This window comes from Budorcas taxicolor, chromosome X, assembly GCF_023091745.1.
Source record: "Budorcas taxicolor isolate Tak-1 chromosome X, Takin1.1, whole genome shotgun sequence".
NCBI lineage: Eukaryota > Metazoa > Chordata > Mammalia > Artiodactyla > Bovidae > Budorcas > Budorcas taxicolor.
This window is the reverse complement of record NC_068935.1, coordinates 26,465,512-26,474,399: the sequence shown is the minus strand read 5'-3', so window position 1 is coordinate 26,474,399 and position 8,888 is coordinate 26,465,512. Positions and strand designations below refer to the sequence as shown.

The 8,888-nt window shown below is 40.1% G+C and overlaps 1 pseudogene; it reads right to left on the bottom strand.

Moving 5' to 3' along the window:
• Window positions 1-8,103: 8,103 nt before the first annotated feature.
• LOC128070512 (glycine cleavage system H protein, mitochondrial-like) lies at window positions 8,104-8,621 on the bottom strand (annotated as a pseudogene).
• Between the last annotated feature and the right edge of the window lie 267 nt (window positions 8,622-8,888).

Genomic DNA, 8,888 nt, shown 5'->3' with positions numbered 1-8,888 from the left:
ATTCAAATGGGTATTTCTTTCCTTTTCTCCTTTGCCTTTAGCTTCTCTTTTCTCAGCTATTTGTAAGGCTTCCTCAGACAACCATTTTGCCTTTTTGCATTTCTTTTCCATGGGGATGATCTTGATCACTGCCTCCTGCACAATGTCATGAACCTCCGTCCATAGTTCATCAAGCACTCTGTCTGTCAGATCTAATCCCTTGAATCTATTTGTCACTTCCACTGTATAATTGTAAGGGATTTGATTTAGGTCATACCTGAATGGTCTAGTGGTTTTACTACTTTCTTCAATTTCACTCTGAATTTGGCAATAAGGAGTTCATGATCTGAGCCACAGTCAGCTCCCAGTCTTGTTTTTGCCTACTGTATAGAGCTTCTCCATCTTTGGCCACAAAGAATATAATCAATCTGATTTCAGTGTTGACCATCTGATGATGTCCATGTGTAGAGTCTTCTCTTGTGTTGTTGGAAGAGGGTGTTTGCCAGGACCAGTGCATTCTTTTGGCAAAACTCTGTTAGTCTTTGCCCTGCTTCATTTTGTACTCCAAGGCCAAATTTGCCTGTTACTCCAGGTGTTTCTTGATTTTCTACTTTTGCATTCCAATCCCCTATAATGAAAAGGACATCTTTTTTGAGTGTTAGTTCTAGAAGGTATTATAGATCTTCATAAAACCATTAAACTTTAGCTTCTTCACCATTACTGGTCGGGGCATACACATCAGTATTCTTGCCTTGAGAACACCATGGACAGTATGAAAAGGCAAAAAGATAGGACACTGAAAGATGAATTCTCCAGGTCAGTAGGTGCCCAATATGCTATTGGAGATCGGTGGAGAAATAACTCCAGAAAGAATGAAGAGATGAAGCCAAAGCAAAAACAACACCCAGTTGTGGATGTGACTGGTGATGGAAGTAAATTCTGTTGCTGTAAAGAGCAATATTGCATAGGAACCTGGAATGTTACTTCCACGTTTCAAGGCAAATTGGAAGTGGTCAAACAGGAGATGGCAAGAGTGAACGTAGACGTTTTAGGAATCAGTGAACTAAAATGGACTCGAATGGGTGAGTTTAACTCAGATGACCATTATATCTATTACTGTGGGCAAGAATCCCTTAAAAGCAATGGAGTAGCCATTATAGTGAACAAAAGAGTCCGAAATGCAGTACTTTTGGATGCAATCTCAAAAATGACAGAACGATCTCTGTTCATTTCCAAGGCAAACCATTCAATATCACAGTAAGGATACTGGAGTGGGTTGCTGTTTCCTTCTGCAGGGGATCTTTCCGACCCAGGGATCAAACTCGGGTCTCCCACACTGCAGGCAGACTCTTTCCCATCTGAGCCACCAAGTGCTAGATACTAGGCAGGCAAAAGTGCTGGTCCAGGCCCTCATGGGGCTTTCATTTATTTCCATAAGAGTTCCCTGGTTCCCCTTTCCACCCCTCCTGCTGTAATGTGGGCACATCTCTATCACCTCACTTGTCTCACGGTAGACTGATACATCCTGGTTTACCCATGTATTTCTTCTGTTATCTTATGAGCTCCTCCAAAACAGAGGACATTTCCTCTGGACAGAGGACATCATTGGTATCTATGATGCCTGCCTTGCACATAGTATGTTATTTCATTAATGTGTATAGTCTATTATAGATCTATTTATTGGGCTTCCCTGGTGGCTCAGCTGGTAAAGAATTTGCCTTCAATGTGGGAGACCTGGGCTCATTCCCTGGGTTGGGAAGATCCCCTGGAATACCCACTCCAGTATTCTGGCCTGGAGAATTCCATGAACTGTATAGTTCATGAAGTCTCAAAGAGTCGGACACGACTGAGTGACTTTCACTAATGGATCTATTAATAAATGGTGGTTAATGTTGGCCCTGAAACCATGGACTCTCAGTCCAGACACATAAAATAGGCTGTGATACGTAAGATTGGGATAGTCTACCCACTTTTTCCACGTGAGGAACTTGAGCCCCAATGATGTGCTATATGAATTTAGGCAAAGCAGGTTATCGTTCCATGTCTCAGTATTTCCAATTGCAAAATGGAGATAAAAGAGTTTTAGAACTGAAAGAAATTTCTCCTTGTCCAAAACTTCATTTAAGAAGTGAATAAAATGACACCCAGAAAGGTTGCCTGCGTGCATGCTCAGTTGTGTGACTCTTTGCTACCCCATAGACTAGCCCGCCAGGGTCCTCTGTTCATGGGGTTTTCCAGGTAAGAATACTGGAGTGAGTTGCCATGTCCTTCTCCAGGGGATCTTTCCAACCCAAGGATCAAACCTGGGCCTCCTAAGTCTCCTGCATTGGTAGGCAGATTCTTTACTATTGTGCCACCTGGGAAGCCCTCCAAAGGTTAAGCAACTCATCTAAAAGGAAATTAGTAGAGGATTTGCTGACATTTGTAATAATTCTCTTTTCACAATCCCCTTGTTCTTTCTCTCTGTGAGCCTTAGTAGTATCACAAAATTGCTGTAAAGTCACAGGGAAAGAATAGAGATGGACGCTGTGGTTGAAGCACAAATGCTACCACTTTGGAAAAACCATTGCCATTGTCTACTAAAGATGCACATCCTCTGGGAATTCCCTGTGGTCCAGTGGTTAGAACTCTGCTTCCACTGCAGGGACCTGTGCTAGACCCCTAGTCAGGGAACTAAGATCCTGCAAGCTGGGAGGTGTGGTCAAAAAAACCCACCACATTACTTATGACCCAGCAGTTCAACTCTTAGTCATATACTCTACAATTCTTGCACATGTACATAAAGAGGCATGCACTGGAATATTCAGAGAAGCTTTACCAATATAGTAAAAAAAAAGAGAAAGAGAAACAACCTCAATATCCATTGAAAAGATGGATCAATAAATTGAAACATTTGTGTAAATTAGAGTATGATACAGTAAAGAAAACAAATCTCATTAAGATAATATCGAGCGAAAAAGCAAAAGGACTGATTAATACCATCTACAGAAAGTTTGTTTATAAGCAAAGCTAAGCAATATATGGTTTTGTTGTTTAGTCGCTACATCATGTCTGACTCTTTACAACCCCATGGACTATAGCTCACCAGGCTCCTCTGTCCATGGGATTCTCCAGGCAAGAATATGGAATGGGTTGCCTTTTCCTTCTCCAGAGGATCTTCCCAACCCAGAAATCGAACCTGCGTCTCCTACATTGTATTGTATTACAGGAGGTTTCTTTACCATTGAGCCAATATGTAGTGAAGCAATGAATAAAAAATGAGATTGACAATTACAAAATGCTGAAGGGCCTAGTGTAATACCAATATTCAGCCCAAACCAAATATCACCAGTTTAGAATGAACTTGCGAGATATAAGAAAAAACCTGCAATTTCATTTTAAAAATTAATTCTTGCTATATGTCCATTAGTTATCATTTTAGAATGAAAAATGTATTTTTACATCCAGAACCAGAACTTTTTTTTTAAGCACTGTCAACTTCTGTGAACACTGAGCTGCACATTTGTGAAACTAAATAGATATCACTGTCCACCAAGATCAGTGCAAAGACATTTTTAAGGTGACTCAACTTTGTTTAGTATTTTCTTCTTTACTATACTCTTTTCTGGCTTCCCAGGTGGCACTAGTGGTAAAGAACCCGCCTGCCAATGGAGGAAATGCAAGAGATGTGAATTCAATCCCTGGGTCAGGAAGATCCCCTGGAGAAGGAAATGGCAACCCACTCCAGTATTCTTGCCTGGAAAATTCCATGGACAGAGGAACCTGGCGGGCTATAGTCCATGGGGTCACAAAGAGACATGACTGAGTGACTGAGCACATACTCTTTATATTCACTTTTACCTGGAGGATTGAAGATGCTTTGTCACAGGTGATTTGGGAATTTTTTCTTATGAAATTTTGAGGTGATAATGTTGATATGCCATTGTTAATTCAAACTCAGAAAATGTAAAGCATTCTCAAACAGAACTTTTTCTTGAAAGGCTTATGGCCTGAATGGAGTTAGATACCTAAAAATAAAATTTAGTCCTTGAAGATTATTTTGTTTCATGTTAGAAATATAATTACACCAAACAATTCAAAAATATTAGAATTATATGATTAAACCTATACTACTTGACCTTGAATTATTTTTATAGCATTCATTAGTTCAAAAAGTATATAATTTTCTTCATAGACTAATCAACATACTTTTTAATATTCATATTCTTTATCTATTCCCCTGTTTAATTATTTGATGTTCATAATCATTGTACATAAACTTAGCAGCTCATTTATATAACTATTATTTATAGTGCAGTATTTTGTTCTTACAATAGTAAGGGAATTGTCAGTGCACATATCATCTAGAATGCCTACCTATATTTGAAACAACGTTTTGATACTCATAATACTTCCAAATACTGAGCCTTGGTCATGTGCAAGTACAGAAAAACAAAAATGGTGTTGATGTGAGCATTGTCTATTCAGCCTTCCAAGGATCTAGATCAAAACCAAAACCAAATAACAGATTGTCCCCAAATACAGACTCCAAAACCAGACTTCCAGCATCTCTGCTAGAGAGTAGGTTCCCCGGTGTTGTGAGGATGCTTTCTAATTTACACCTACATTAAAGAGAATTCTTTAAACGTATCCAATATTTAATAATTAAAAATTACAATGATCTGAAAGCATTTTGAAAAAAAGAGTATTATATAAGGATAATTCAAGTTGTAATCCTTGCCTCCTTCTCCCTTTTCTTCTTCGTATGTCTCAGCCAGTTTGTTTTTCAAGAGCCCCATCCACTATGACCTCTCGAATTCAGCACTTGAGTGCCCCTATGACTGGATTTCTAGCCCTGGCAGCAGGTGCCCCAAGTAGCAGCATTCACACTCAGGCTATGCTCTGGCGAAGGCTTGCCCAGTGTTTCTTTGGGTACCATATACACGCCTGGCAGACATTCAGGTAGGCATGTGGATGTTAACAGACCCTCGCTCGGTACAAATTTTTCCTGAGAAGATTTAATGAACTAAGCGTGTTACCATTTAATAGTTTAAGCACCATTTACATTTACTGTGAACTCCCTGGAGGTAAAAGAATATTTATGCAGGAATTAGTTGATTGCCTTTAGGAAAAGTATTAATATATACCTGCTCATGTTTATGGACTCAGAGACAGTAAAAGTCAATTCTGTGAGGCAACCAAGGACATACCACATAATGATCCCCTCCCTCCTTCTTTGTTTTGTAATTAGGGGGTTATGATAAGAGAAGCTCTCTTTTAGTGGGAGATCAATTATTTTCCAACTGATAAGTAGAAAGGGGACTTTGCTGTGGTCCAAAAATTTAGCTATAACCATTCAATAATAGGAAGGGGCTACCATGCATATTTTATTGGTATTATTAGAGGTGGTAGAAATAGAAATGTTATTAATAGGTATTATTAGAACAATGGGGGAAAGGCAATTTGTTGGATTACAAAGATGGTAGCATTTAGTGGCATAAAAACATGGGTGTTGAACTCGAGTGACACTGCTGTTCAGTCATGGTTCAGCCATGTAACCAACTGTGGGAACCAGGACAAGTTGCATCATGTCTCTGAGCCTCCATTTTTACTTCTATAACATGAGGGTGAGAGTAGGGCCTATTTCATAGTGTTGTTAAGAGGACCAAATGAGCTAAGGCCCATAAAGTGCTTAGCACATTGCCTGGCACAAATGTGCTCAATAAACATTATAAATAGCATTTTATTATTATAGACACTAAGTTATTATCATTACCTGTAAGCTTTATTTATGGCTGCCTTATGATATTTATTACTATCTGTCTTATATCAGAGTTATTTACATTAAGGCTAAACTACTGAACAAAACTTCCTGGGGGAAAATTGCTTGTCTGATTCATACACCAAACACTATAGAGTCTAGCATGCTGAAGCAGCACTAAATCACAGTAGCTATCAAACATTTTTAGTACATACAGACATGACTGAATTTAGAAAGTTTAGCAAGACACACCTTACTATGTACAATGCACTCTGATATTTATTTTTCCATTCTATTTCATTCCACTAAAAACTAGTCTCATCTTGACCCACTAAATTCACTGCTGGGTCTGTCCTATGACTTGAAAATCTCTCGGCTAGACCACGAAGCAGGCCTGAACCAGGTGTGGTTAGTGAGGAGTGAACAGAAAGGCTGGGCAAGGACCAAATGGCAGCTACTTTTAGGACACTAAATAGCAGAGATGAGGCAGATCAAGAGCATGAGGGATGGGGAGGAGAGGGCCTTGATTCAGAAATACTGAGTTCTGAACGTAATAGCATCAAGTTCAGAGCTGGGTCATTCTAGCAGTCTTAATGAAAAACAAAGAAAGGGGGAAAATAGAAACAAGGATCAACTGCCTGGAAATGAGGCTGGCAGTCCAGAAGGCCAGGTGGGCGTTGGTATCTCTCCTATTCCAGGAACTCTCCTTTTTTCCAGATTTTTCTTTTCCTGTCAAAAATAACTTGGGTGTATTTTTAAGTTTAAAGACTATGAAGTGTACACACATACACCACCTAACTTTAAAAAATCCTGTTTAATTGCCTTGTCTTGACTCTGGATTCAATAATTCTCCCCCTTCCTTCCTGCTTTTTCTATTAGCTTAAAGTCCATATTTTTTTCTGTCTTATTTTCCTTTAAACACGATTTTGGTCTAAGAACTTTTGCTTCCACAGCCTCATAACAGTTTCAAGGCCCAGGCCATTTTACAATGTTATCTGCAGTCTTATGGTTTCAGTTTATTTTTTTTTCCATTTGATCCTCTGTACAGCAAGTGAGATTTAGTCATTCTTTCATTCATTGAGTCTAGCAATTTGTCGAACATTTATTACGTGCCAGACACATACTACCTGCTGCTCAGGTAGCCGTGATCTAAGACAAGTTCCTTACTGTTACAGAGCTCATAGTCAGGTAGGGGATATAGACACTAATCCTATAATCACACAAAGAAATAAAAACAGCCACTGTGATATATGCAGTACAGGATAGGTATGTGACAATTTGAGAACATTCAGAAATGATCAGTCAAGGAAAAGTTCTTTGGGGAACTAAGGTTTGAGCTGAGAACTGCAGAATAGGGAGCGGTTAGGAAAAAGGATCGGGAGCATCCAGGCAGGTAGAACATGGCCTTGGGGTGAGAGGGAGCAAGTTGAGTGAAAGGAACTAAGAGAAGGTCAGTGGGGGTAGCAGGAAGTTTCTAGAAAGGCATAGTGGGAAACGGTTCTGGTTTCATGCTGTGGAAATTCACACACTACTTTCTCTAGTCTGTGTTAGGGAGTGTGTATGTGTGTTTTTTTTTAAGAAGTTGAATATTTTATTATTAAATTGTTTATTCTCCTGCAAGGCTGTTGCTTCACTGTATAAAAATAGCACCAGCAAACACAGCAAAATTAAGATAGTACTATTCTTCACTGGACACTATACAACTAACAAACTTTTCTCCACTGGCAGTTATTTCTAGTGGGAAGATAATTTTGACCCAAATTCAAGGATAGCTGTAAGCAAGTTACAATGTCATATAAGGTTTAAGATAACCATGTTATCCTTGAATTACATAATTTTTGTTATTAGTTTTATCAGAGATAATTTCAGGAATTCTGAATATTATAACTGGAGCCTAGCCTAAAAATCACAGGATGCTGTGGAAAAGATGCAGTGTTTATCTGAAGTCATTAGAAAGTTAAGGGGTATTTTCTTCAGGAAACATTGTTACAAGTAGCTTCTTTCCCTAAAAGTTGCTTTTTAAATATCTATCCACCACTAATTTAAGATAACTATGCTAGATTATGGAGAAGGCAATGGCAACCCACTCCAGTACTCTTGCCTGGAAAATCCCCTGGATGGAGGAGCCTGGTAGGCTGCAGTCCATGGGGTCGCTAAGAGTCTGGCAGAACTGAGTGACTTTACTTTCACTTTTCACTTTCATGCATTGGAGAAGGAAATGGCAACCCACTCCAGTGTTCTTGCCTGGAGAATCCCAGGAACAGAGGAGCCTAGTGGGCTGCCCTCTATGGGTTCGCACAGAGTCGGACACAACTGAAGCGACTTAACAGCAGCAGCATGCTAGATTAAGTTGTTTCAAAGTAGTTTATTTAGGGGTTCCATTTTCACTCCTCAATAGATTTTATGTATTTCTCATAATGCTTCTTCACTCATTAGTTCATCTAGTTCTGAAGGGTAACTGAATGTCATCTTGATCAGCCAACCATCTTCATAACAAGACTTGTTGACAAGTCCTGGATTTTCTGCTAGAGCTTTATTAATTTCAGTTACTTCTGATAGAGGAGAATAGAGTTCGCTAGCAGCTTTCACACTTTCCAAAGCACCAAACTCCTCGTTTGTTCAACTTTGTCCCAACTCCAGGCAGACTACAGTAAACAACATCTCCCAAAGCTTCCTGTGCAAAATTGCTGATTCCCACTGTTCCAACACCATTTTCTGTGGTTACCCATTCGTCTTTTTCTGTGAATTTCCGCACCGACAGCAGAGCAGGGCCGGTGTGCAGTGCCCAGACGGCACTCGCCCGCAGTCCCCAGGGCGGCAGCGAGCAGGGCGCGCTGGGTGCCGAGATGGCGCACAGGCTGCTGACCGCGGCCCGCACGCTCCGCACCACGCACAGCGCCATGTTCCACGGATGCAGAGGGTCTCCGCGCGGCACCTAGAGCACCCCGGCCTGCAGGGGCTGTTAGGGAGTTTTGAAGTTATCTTAAGGGCGATGGCAATCCATTAGACTGTCCTTTGGGTCCTTGTGTGTGGTGGTGGTGGGGAGGATGTGAACATATTTATTTCAGAAAATGCCACTTTGGCTACAGCATGGAGAATGAATTGGTGTCTGGCTAAGTGTGACTATAGATAAAATTTTAAAGCTATCACTTTGTATTAAGCACTATTG